The sequence below is a fragment of the Cebus imitator genome, unplaced genomic scaffold (assembly GCF_001604975.1).
Source record: "Cebus imitator isolate Cc_AM_T3 unplaced genomic scaffold, Cebus_imitator-1.0 Scaffold539, whole genome shotgun sequence".
NCBI classification, from domain to species: domain Eukaryota; kingdom Metazoa; phylum Chordata; class Mammalia; order Primates; family Cebidae; genus Cebus; species Cebus imitator.
Genome location: NW_016107854.1, coordinates 568,788 through 581,846, shown reverse-complemented (window position 1 = coordinate 581,846; position 13,059 = coordinate 568,788). Strand labels below are relative to the sequence as shown.

General features: G+C 40.1%; 1 pseudogene across 1 annotated transcript; it reads right to left on the bottom strand.

The window, feature by feature from the left end:
• Nucleotides 1–11,098: 11,098 nt before the first annotated feature.
• Nucleotides 11,099–12,779, bottom strand: LOC108293525 (annotated as a pseudogene). Its single transcript, XR_001820724.2, has one exon. The product of XR_001820724.2 is annotated as an elongation factor 1-alpha 1-like (transcript).
• Between the last annotated feature and the right edge of the window lie 280 nt (nt 12,780–13,059).

Here is a 13,059-nt window from a genome sequence, read left to right as displayed (position 1 = left end):
ATATTCCAACTAAAAGCTACATCTGATGCCTCTTTGGCTAAAAAAGTAAAGGAAGTTGAGAAGGAAAGAATTTATGTGGGTTATTGCCACTTTGAAAAACATGGGAAATTTAATAAGGAAGATAAGAAATATGGATGTTGGGTGATCAGTTGCAGTATTTGCCACAGGAGTGATCAATTTCCCAAACCAGGTATAATGCTTCAAATGAGGAAAAGAAAAAAAAATGATTCACAGTGGGAAAACTCTCAGGAGATTCTTACTCAGGTGAGGACCAGGCACATAGAGCAGTCCACCTGGGAAGATGCTATCTTTTGTGATTTGGGGCTTGGCCTGTTGTCAGATAGAGTCATCAACTGTGCATTCTCAGAGCCCTGGACTTTATCTCCCATCAGCAATTTCTCTCCCTGGATACTCCCACGCTTTCTCTATCTCAGAGGCAGAAAGACCTGCTATCTATTGAGGTCATAATTGCAGTCTGCCCCTGCACCGTGGACCCCATTGATTCCAGCTCTGTAATGTCCTTGTAATCTGTCTGTGTGTCTCTGTCTCTCTTACTCATTCTGATTTTCAATTTCTCTTATCCTCTTGCCTTCAAAAATGTGTACATTTTTCTTTGTAAACTGTGAAACCACAGCCCTGACATTTAATCCATCATATTTTTTTTGTGTGATTCTTTCTGCTAGTAAATACTTCAAGCTTGTGTCTCATGCCCAGTTTTTTCCTTCTCTGGCCCTAGAAATTTGAAGTTTCTCATTTTACTACTTTTTTAATTGTTTCCCTTAGAGGACATCCAGAATTCTTCCTATACAATTAGAATGGATTTTTAAAAATTATATTATCACATCCCAACTTCCTGTTGTAACAGGTACTCTTGACCTTGTACTCTTCTTAAAGCCTTTTCTCTGCAGTTTTCTTTCTTTTACAACTTTCTTATTAGCTCTTTTTCTCTGTCTGCCAATCTATTGAAGACTGTTTTTTTCCCCATTTTATTTTCTTCTGTCTTTAGAGAAAAAAGTCACAGAAATATTTCACTGAATATTGAGTTGAAAATTCCAAATCAATATGCACGTGTAGCTCTCTTGTCTCTCTTCTACACTAGTTCCACAATCTGAGCTGCACTGGGAGATTTCCACCTCAAAGTTCCACAATCGTTTAAAGCATAATTAATCTCTTGGAAAACTATTTCCCCTTCCTATGGTCTCTATTTCTAACAGTGAGGCATGGTACTTTTCAGCACGAACTTCAGAATCAGGCAAATATAAATCCAGCTCTTATAATGATGTGCTGAAGGACTTTAGGCAAATTACCTAGCTTCTCTTTATCTTTGTTTTACTACCTGCAAAGTAACGGTATCTACCTCAGAGTAGCTGATTACTTTATTTAGTTCTCTCCTTGTAAGTAAATAGGAGGGCTATATTAACCTGCCCTGTTGAACTCAGTCGGGCCATTTGCTTTGGTAAATAAAATGGGAGCAGAGATGACACATGCCATTGCTCAATTAAAAGCCACCACATCGTTCCCAATGGTGGCTTCTTTGGCACTCTAGTGAAAGAATGGCATGGGGCAGAGTCTCACCCATCCTTGAAGGATGTGTAATGTTAGTAAGAAATAAAACTTTGTTATTTAAAGACTGAATTTTAGGATTGTTTTGTTAGTGTAGCACAACCGAGCCTACATTGATTGTTACATCTTTGCACTAAGAACAAGACAGGGAGGGAGGAGGGGCCAAGAGGCCAGCTAGAAACAGTGGTGTTTGGAGGCTCCCATGGAAAAGAACCATAATAAGTGTGTGAATCCTTCACTGTTAACCTAGGTATCTAGGTTCTCTCATCAGAATGGAGTAGAAGGCTGGCATAATCCATGGAGAGGAAGGCAGTGAGTGAGCATGCTACCCAGCTGGGGAAGCCATGCTTTTCCCATGGAACTGTGGATCGGAAGGTTCCACGTGTGAACCCATGCCACTGGGGCCTAGCATCCTAACCCTGGAACCATGCAGATTCTCAACAGCTTCTCAGCTGGAATCTGCTTAAGCCTACTGAGTTCCTGGCAGGGATGGAGTGACCGGCACCACAGCTGTGGCTGTGGCTATGGCTGCCTTCTGTCTAAGCTGTTTGTACTCCTTGGTGGAAAGGTAGCAGCCAGCACTGAGAGTCACAACTGCCTAACCCACTAATCTCCATGGGTGGGGGAAGAGTGACATCCATCTTTATAGTTCTGGGCTGTGTTTTTCCCCTGCTAGAGCCAGGGAGGCTGAATCGTCCTAAGATGTGTCCCCCACAGCCTAACATATCAGACTGTGGCCAGAGTGCCTCTTCAGGCCTGATCCTGACCCATCCATCCTCATTGGGTGGGACTTCCCTATAGGAACTCCAATAACTCCAGCCAGAGGCTCAGGGACAGAACCCAGATCTTCTTGGGCCTGAGCCCCTAGTGGGAGGGGTGGCTGCAGTCTCTGGACCAACAGAGTCAGCCTTTCCTCCTGGTACTTCTGAAGAAATTGGGCAGCTCAGATGAATGGGTTTTCCACCAGCAAAGCACATCCCGTCAACCAAGTGACAAAGTGCTTCATTAAATGGGTCCCTTTCCCCATGCCAACCAACTGGGTGAGACCCTCCAGGGGTTGGCAGACAACCTATACAGGAGCAATCCTACTGACAACAAATTGGTGCCCCTTGAGTTCAGACATCCCAGAAGAAGGAGCAGACACCCATCTTTGTGGTTCTTCAGCATCCTTAAGTGACATCTCCAGGTATGGGGGCAAACCAGATGAATAGGGCCTAAAGTGAACCCCAAGCAAACTGCAGCAGCCCTACAGAAGAGAAACCTGACCATTGAAAGAAAAACAAACAAGTAGAAAACAACAACAGCATCAACAACAATGAAAAGTCCCCACAAAAACATCATCCAAGGGTCAGCAGCTTCAAAGATTGAAACTAGACAAACACATGAAGATGAGAAAGAATCAATGAAAAAATGCTGAAACCCAAAAGGCCAGAGTGCCAATTCTCCTCCAAATGATTGCAACATCTCTCCAGCAAGGGTGCAGAACTGGACAAAGGTTGAGATACACAAATTGACAGAAGTAGGCTTGAGAAGATGGATAACGAGAAACGCTGCTGAGGTAAAGGAGTATGTTCTAACCCAATGCAAGGAAGCTAAGAACCTTGATAAAAGGTTAGAGGAGTTGCTAAGTTAAATAATCAGTTTAGAGAGGAACATAAATGACCTGATAGAGCAGAAAAACACAGAACAAGAACATTGTGAAGCATACACAAGTATTAATAGCTGAATTGACCAAGTGGAAGAAAGCATATGAGTTTGAAAACCACCTTGCTCAAATAAGGCATGCAGACAAGACTAGAGAAAAAGAAAAGGAACGAACAAAGCCTCCGAGACATATGGGACTTCTTAAAAAGACTGAACCTATAATTGATTGGAATACCTGTAGGAGACGGGGAGATTAGAAGTGAACTGGAAAATACCCTTCAGGATATTATCCAGGAGAACTTCCCCAACCTAACAAAACAGGCCAACATAAAAGTTAAAGAAATACAGAGAACATCACTAAGACACATAATCATCAGATTCTCCAAGGTTGAAATGAAGGAGAAAATATTAAGGGCAGCCAAAGAGAAAGTCTAGGTCACCTGCAAAAAGGAAGCCCATCAGACTAACAGCAGACCTCTCAACAGAGTCTCTACAAGCCAGAGAGATTGAGGGCCAATATTCAACATTCTTCAGGGAATTTTCCACCCAGAATTTCATATCCAGCCAAACTAAGCTTTGTAAGTGGACAAATAAAATCCTTTCCAGACAAGCAAATGCTGAGGGATTTTGTTACCACCAGGCCTGCCTTGCAAGAGCTCCTGAAAAAAGCACTACCTATGGAAAGAAAAAACTTGTACCAGCCACTGCAAAAACACACCAAAATATAAAGATCAATGACACCATGAAGAAACTGTACCAACTAGTGCACAAAAAAACTAATAGCATTATGATAGGATCAAATTCATACACAACATTACTAACTTTAAATGTAAATGGGCTAAATGCCCCAGTTAAAAGACACAGACTGGCAAATTGGATGAAGAGTTATGACTTATTGGTGTGTTGTATTCAGGAGACCCAACTCACATGCAAAGACACACACAGGCTCAAAGCGATGGAGAAAAATTTACCAAGCAAATGGAAAGAACAACAACAACAACAACAACAAAAACAACAAACAAACAAAAAACAGGGGTTGCAATCTTAGTCTCTGACAACCCAGATTTTAAACCAACAGATAAAAAAAGACACAGACGGGCATTACATAATGGTAAGGGAATCAATTCAACAAGAAGAGCTAACTATTCTAGATATATATGTGCTCAATACAGGAGCACTCAGATTTATAAAACAAGTTCTTAAAGACTTACAAAGAGAATTAGACTCCAACACAATAATAGATGGAGACTTTAACACCCCACTGTTAATATTAGATCAACAAGACAGAAAATTAACGAGGATATTCAGGACTTGAACTCAGCTCTTACTTAATCAAGTAGACCTAATAGACATCTACAGAACTCTCCACACCAACTGGAGAGTTCTTCACTTGGTGAACAGAATATATGTTCTTCTGAGTGCCAGTGGCAGTTATTATAAAATCAACCACATAATTGCAAGTAAAACACTCCTTAGAAAATGCGAAAGAATGGAAATCATAATCAACACTCTCTCAGACCATGGTGCAATCAAATTAGAACTCAGGGATAAGAAATGCACTCAAAACCACACAATTACATGGAAATTGAATGACTTGCCCCTGAATGAATCCTGGGTAAATAATGAAATTAAGGCAGAAATCAAGAAATTCTTTGAAACCCATGAAAATAAAGAGACAATGTACAAGAATCTCTGGCACAGGCCAAAGCACTGTTAAGAGGGAAATTTATAGTACTAAATGCTCACATCAGAAAGCTGGAAAAGATCTCAAATTGATATTCTAACATCACAATTAAAAGAGCTAGAGTGACAAGAGCAAACTAATCCATAAGCTTGCAGAAGACAATAAATAACTAAGATCAGAGCAAAATTGAAGGAGATGGAGACATAAAAATCCCTGCAAAAAATAAATGAAAAATCAACAAGGTAGATAGATTTCTAGCTAGACTAACAAAGAAGAAAAGAGAGAAGAATCAAATAGACACAGTAAAAAATGATAAAGAGGATATCACCACTGAACCCACAGAAATACAAACTACTATTAGAGAACAGTATAAACACCTCTATGCAAATAAACTAGAAAATCTAGAAGAAATGGATAAATTCCTGGATACCTACACTCTCCCAAGACTAAACCAGGAAGAAGTCGTATCCCTGAATAGACCAATAACAAGTTCTGAAATTGAAGCAGTAATTAATAGCCTACTGTATTAGTCTGTTTTCATGCTGCTGATAAAGAGAGACCAAGACTGGGGAGAAAAAGAGGTTTAATTGAACTTACAGTTTCACATCGCTGGGGAGTCCTCAGAATCATGGCAGGTGGTGAAAAGTACTTCTTACATGGCAACGGCAAGAATAAATGAGGAAGAAGCAAAAGTGGAAACACCTGATAAACCTATCAGATCTTGTGAGACTTATTCACTATCACAAGAATAGCATGGGAAAGACTGGCCCCCATGATTCAATTACTTCCCCCGGGTGTCTCCCATAACATGATAATTCTGGGAGATACATACAATTCAGGTTGGGATTTGGGTGGGGATGTGGCCAAACCATATCATTCCATCCCTGGCCCCTCTAAATATCATGTCCTCACATTTCAAAACCAGTCATGTCTTCCCAACAGTCCCCCAAAGTTTTACTTCAATATTAATTCAAAAGTCCATAGTCCAACATCTCATCTGAGACAAGGCAAGTCTCTTCTGCCTATGAGCCTGCAAAATCAAAAACAAGCTAGTTACTTCCAAGATACAATAGGGGTACAGGTATTGGGTAAATAAAGCAATTCCAAATGGGAGAAACTGACTAAAATGAAGGGGTTACAAGGCCCATGCAAGTCCAGGATCCCATGGGGCAGACAAATTTTAAAGCTTCAGAATGATCTCCTTTGACTCCAGGTTTCACATCAAGGCCACGCTGATGCAATAGGTGGGTTCTTACAGTCTTGGGCAGCTCTATTACTCTTGTGGCTTTGTAGGGTTTACCCTCCTTCCTGGCTCCTTTCAGGGGCTGACATTGAGTGTCTATGGCTTTTCCAGGCCCATAGTGCAAGCTGTCAGTGGATCTGCCATTCTGGGTTCTGGAGGAGGGTATCCCTCTTCTCATAGCTCCAGTAGGCAGTGCCCTAGAAGGGACTCTGTGTGGGGGCTACAACCCCACATTTCCCTTCTGCACTGCCCTAGCAGAGGTTCTCCATGAAGCCCCTGCCCCTACAACATATTTGCCTGGCCATCCAGGTGCTTCCATATATCTTCTAAAATCTAGGCAAAGGTTCCCAAACCTCAATTGTTGACTTCTGTGCACCCACAGGGTCAGCACCACATGGAAGCTGCCAAGGCTTGGGGCTTCCACTCTCTGAAGCCACAGGCTGAGATCTACGATGGCCTAATTTAAGTCATGGCTAGAGTGGCTGGGACACAGGACATCAAGTCCCTAGGCTGCACATAGCATGGGAACCCTGGGCCTGTCCCATGAAACCACTTTTTCCTCCTGGGCCTTCAGGCCTGTGATGGGAAGGGCTGCCATGAAGGTCTCTAACGTTTCCTGGAAACATTTTATCCGTGGTCTTGGGGATTAACATTAGGTTACTTGCTATTTATGCAAATTTCTGCAGCTAGCTTGGATGTCTCCTTAAAAATAGATATTTTTTTCTTTTCTAGTACATCATCAGGCTGCAAATTTTCTGAATGTTTATGCTCTGTTTTCCTTTTAAAATGTAATGCTTTTAACAGCACCCAAGTCACATTTTGAATGCTTTGCTGCTTAGAAATTTATTCCACCAGATACCCTAATTTATTCCACCAGATACCCTAAATCATCACTCAAGTTCAAAGTTCCACAAATCTCTAGAGCAGGGGAAAAATACCACCAGTCTCTTTGCTAAAATATAACAATATTCACCTTTGCTCCAGTTCGCAAATTCTTCACCTCCATCTGAGACTACCTCAGCCTGGACTTTATTATTCATATCAGTATCAGCATTTTAGTTAATGCCATTAAACACGTCTCAAGGAGGTTCCAAACTCCCACATTTTTCTGTTTTCTTCTAAGACCTCCAAACTGTTCCAACCTCTACCTGTTATCCAGTTCCAAAGTCACTTCCACATTTTTGGGTATCTTTTCAGCAACGCCCCACTCTATTGGTACCAATTTACTTTATTATTCTGTTTTCACACTGTTAATAAAAACAGACCTGAGGCTGGGAAGGAAAAGAGGTTTAATTGGGAGGCCTCGGAATGGCAGGAGGTGAAAGGCACTACTTACATGGCAGCAGCAAGGAAAAAATGAAGAAGCAAAAGCAGAAACCCCTAATAAAATCATCAGATATTGTGAGACTTATGCACTATCACAAGAATAGCATGGGAAAGGCTGACCTCAGTGATTCAATTACCTCCCCCTGGGTTCCTCGTACAACACATGGGAATCCTGGTAGATACAAGTCAAGGTGAGATGTGGGTGGTGACAAACCATATAGCCTACCAACAAAAAAAGCCTCAGGACCAGATGGATTCATAGCCAGATTATACCAGAAGTACAAAGAGGAGCTGGCACCATTCTTTCTGAAACTATTCCAAACAACTGAAAAGAAAGGACTCCTCCCTAACTCATTTTATGAAGCCGGAATCATCCTGATGCCCAAACCAGGAAAAGACACACGCAAAAAAGAAAACTTTGTAGGGACATGGATGAATCTGGAAACCATCATTCTCAGTAAATGGACACAAGAACAGAAAATCAAACACCACATGTTCTCATAGGCAGATGTTGAACAATGAGAGCACTTGGACACAGGGAGGGGAGCATAACACACTGGGGTCTGTTGTGGGGGCTAGGGGTGGGACAGCGGGGGTTGGGGAGATTGAGGAGAGAGAACATGGCCAGATATAGGTGAGGGGGGGATGGAGGCAGCAAACCACCTTGCCATGTATATACCTATGCAACAATCTGCATGTGTATCTCAGAACCTAAAGTACAATTTAAAAAATTATCTTGGAGACTTAAAAAAAAAGAAAACTTTAGGCCAATATTCCTGATGAACATCAATGAGAAAATTCTCAATAAAATACTGGCAAACTAAATCCAGCAGCACATCAAAAAACTTATCCATCACAATCAAGTCAGCTTCATCCCTGGAATGCAAAGCTGGTTCAACATATGTAAATCAATAACATAATCTGGCACATAAATAGAACCAAAGAAAACCACATGATTCTCTCAATAGATGCAGAAAAGGCCTTTGATAAAATTCCACAACCTTTCATGTTAAAAGTTCTCAAAAAACTAGGTATTGATAGAACATATCTTAAAATAATAAGAGCTATTTATGACAAACCCACAGTCAATATCATATTGAATAAGTGAAAGCTGGAAGCATTCCTTTGAAAACTGGTAGAAGACAAGGATGCCCTCTCTTACCATCTTATGCAAGTTCTGGCCAGGGCAATCAGGAAAGAGAAAGAAATAAAGGGTATTCAACTAGGAAGAGAGAAAGTCAATTGTTTCTCCTTGTAGACAACATGAATTTATATTTAGGAAACCCCATCATCTCAGCCCCAAAACTTAAACCAATAAGCAATTTCAGCAAAATCTCAAGATACAAAATCAATGTACAAAATCACAAGCATTCCTTCACCCCAACAATAGACAGAGAGTTAAATCATGAGTGAATTCCCATTCACAATTGCTACAAAGAGAATAAAATACCTAGGAATACAACCTATAAGAGATGTGAAGGACCTCTTCAAAAAGAACTACAAACCACCCCTCAAGGAAATAAGAGAGGACACAAACAAGTGGAAAAACATTCCATGCTCATGGATAGGAAAATCAATATAAAAATAGCCATACTGCCCAAAGTAATTTATAGATTCAGTGATATTTCCATCAAACTACCATTGACATTCTTCACAGAATTAGAAAAAATCCTAATTCTTTAAATTAGAAAAACTTTAAATTTCATATGGAATCAAAGAATACTGTGTATAGCCAAGACAATCCTAAGTAAAAAGAACAAAGTTGGAGGCATCATACTACCTGACTTCAAACTGCACTACAAGGCTACAATAACCAAAACAGCATGATACTGGTAGCAAAACAGGCATATAGACCAGTGGAACAGAATAAAAAGCTCAGAAATAACACCACACACCTGACCTTCGACAAACCTGACAAATACTAGCAATGTATAAATGATCTCTTATTCAATAAATGGTGCTCGGAAAGTGGCCTAGCCATACACAGAAAACTGAAACTGGCCCCTGTCTTTACACCTTATACAAAAATTAACTCAAGATGGATTAAAAACTTAAATGTAAAATCCCAAACCATAAAAACCCTAGAAGAAAACCTAGGCAATACCATTCAGGACATTGGCATGGGGAAAAACTTCATGACAAAAATGCCAAAAGAAATTGCAATGAAAACCAAAATTGACAAATGGGATCTAATTAAAGAGCTTCTGCAAAGCAAAACAAAATATCATCAGGGTGAACAGGCAACCTACAGAATGAGAGAAAGTTTTTCCAATCTACCCATCTGACGAAGGTCTAATATCCAGAATTTAAAAGAAACTTAAACAAATTTACAAGAAAAAAACAACTCTATCATAAAGTGGGCAAAGGATATGAACATACATTTCTCAAAAGAAGACATTTACATAGCCAACAAACATATGAAAAAAAGCTTAATATCACTGATCATCAGAGAAATGGAGAAATGCAAATCAAAACCACAATGAGATATCACATGCCAGTTGGAATGGCAATTATTAAAAAGTCAAGAAACAATAGATGCTGGTGAGGCTGTGGAGAATTAGGAATGCTTTTACAATGTTGCTGGGAATGTAAATTAGTTCAACCATTGTGGAAGACAGTATGGTGATTCCTCAAGGATCTAAAACCAGAAATGCCATTTGACCCAGCAATCTCATTACTGGGTATACACCCCCAAAAATATAAATCACTCTGCTATAAAGACACATACACATGTATATTTATTGCAGAGCTTTTTACAATATCAAAGAAAGGGAACCATCCCAAATGTCCATCAAAAATAGACTGGATAAAGAAAATGTGGTACATATACACCATGGAATACTATGCAGCCATAAAAAGGAATAAGATCATGTTTTTTGCAGGGACGTGGATAAAGCTGGGAGCCATTCTCGACAAACTAATAAAGGAACAGAAAATCAAACACTGCATGTTCTCACATCTAAGTGGGAGTTGAACAATAATACATTGACACAGAGAGGGAACAACACACACCAGGGCCTGTTGGGAGTTGGGGGTGAGGGGGGGGAAACTTAGAGGTTGGGCCAATAGATGCAGCAAATCACCATGGCACACGTGTACCTATGTAACAAACCTGCACATCCTGCGCAAGTATCTTTTTTTTTTTTTTTTAACTCAAAGAACAAGACAGATGTAGTTCTTGACCCCTTAGAGTTCGTAGCTGAATGGCGAGATAAACACTGGAATGTAATTACAGAAGGCTTTTCTTTAGTAGCTCTTATGTCTTAACAATTTGGCGTTTAACACTGTCAAATGCTATTAGCTCTTTGACAAAAGCTTCCCTTTTATCTCACCTAAGTCCTTTAAAAACATTTGTTTTATTTCAGTTGCTTTCAAGTGGAAGCATTCATTAAAATCACTTGAAGGGCTTGTTGAAACAGTTTTTTTTTAATTGTATTTTTAACTCACAATAATTTTGTATATTTATAGAGTGCAATGTGATGTTATGATATATGTATACACTGTGGAATGATTAAATCAAGCAAACTAACATGTTCATCTCCTTACAGACTTATCATTTCTTTATAGTAAGAATATTTAAAACCTACTCTTAGAAATTTTGATAATAGCCATTCTTTTTTTAAATTATTATTATTACCTTTTCTCATTAAACTTTTTAAATCGGCTTCAAATTTCTGTGACAAATTTTTGGTCAAGTTGTTTCCATTAAAAATCACTGCTTTTAAAAACTAATAACTTAAAACTGCCACATGCAAAAATAAAACCAAAGTGGTCCACAAAACATTCGCCTTTCCGTCTGAAGGTTTTATGATGCATAGTTATCATTAAACAGTCTTTTACCACTAAACTTAAATGGCCAATTGAAACAATAGTTCTGAGACTGTTCTTCCTCCACCACTGATTAAGACCGAGGCGGCAGGTATTAGGGATCATATTCATTTAGCCTTCTGAGATTTCTGGGCAGACTTGGTGACCTTGCCAGCTCCAGCAGCCTTCTTGTCCATTGCTTTGATGACACTCATCGCAACTGTCTCTCTGATATCACGAACAGCAAAGTGACCCAGAGGTGGGTAGTCTGAGAGGCTCTCAACACACTTGGGCTTGCCAGGAACCATATCAATGATGGTAGCATCACCAGACTTCAAGAATTTATGGCCATCTTCCAGCTTTTTACCAGAATGGTGATCAATCTTTTCCTTCAGCTCAGCAAACTTTCATGCAATGTGAGCTGTGTGGCAATTCCAGTACAGGGGCATAGCCAGCACTGACTTGCCTGGATGGTTCAGGATAATCACCTGAGTAGTGAAGCCAGCTGCTTCCATTGGTGGGTTGTACTTGCTGTCACCAACAGCATCGCCCTGACAAACATCCTTGACAGACACATTCTTGACATTGAAGCCCATATTGTCGCCAGGAATAGCTTTACTCAAAGCTTCATGGTGCATTTAGGCAGATTTTACTTCCGTTGTAACATTGACTGGAGCAAAGGTGACCACCATACCATGTTTGAGAACACCAGTCACCACTTGGCCAACAGGAACAATACCAATATCACCAATTTTATAGACATCCTGGAGAGGCAGGCGCAAGGGCTTGTCAGTTGGAGGAGTTGGTGGTAGGATGAAGTCCAGAGCCTCAAGCAGCATGGTTCCATGAGCATTGCCATCCTTATGGGTGACTTTCCATCCCTTGAACCAAGGCATGTTAGCAGATGGCTCCAGCATGTTGTCACCATTCAAACCAGAAATTGGCACAAATGCTACTGTGTTGGGGTTGTAGCTAATTTTCATAATATAAATGCTGACTTAATGATTTCCTCATATCTCTTCTGGCTGTAGGGTGGCTCGGTGGAATCCATTTTGTTAACACCAACAATTAGTTGTTTCACACCCAGCGTGTAAGCCAGAAGGGCATGCTCTCGGGTCTGCCCATTCTTGGAAATACCAGCTTCAAGCTCACCAACACAAGCAGCAATAATCAGGACAGCACAGTCAGCCTGAGATGTCCCTGTAATCATGTTTTTGATGAAGTCTCTGTGCCCTGGGCATCAGTGATAGTCACATAGTACTTGCTGGTCTCAAATTTCCACAAGGAGATATCAATGGTGATACCATGTTCACGCTCAGCTTTCAGTTTATCCAAGACACAGGCATACATGAAGGAGCCCTTTCCCATCTCAGTAGCCTTTTTCTCAAAATTTTCAATGGTTCTTTTGTTGATGTCACCACATTTGTAGATTAGATGGTCAGTAGTGGTATACTTGCCCAAATCTACATGTCCAATGATGACAATGTTGATATGAGTCTTTTCCTTTCCCATTTTGAATTTTAGGGGTAGTTTTCATGACACCTGTGCTCTGGCAGCAAATCCGTTGTGAAAAAGTATAATAGCCATTCTAATAGGTGTGAAGTGAGAGCTCATCATGGTTTTAACTAGCATTTCCTTGATGTTAGTGATGTTGAGCATCTTTTTATACATCTGTTTTTTATTTGGATGTCTTCTTTTGAAAACTGTCTATTGAGGTCCTTTGTCCGTGTTCTAATCAGGTTGTTTTCATGGTATTGAATTGTTTGAGCTTTTTATATATTTTGGGCATTAA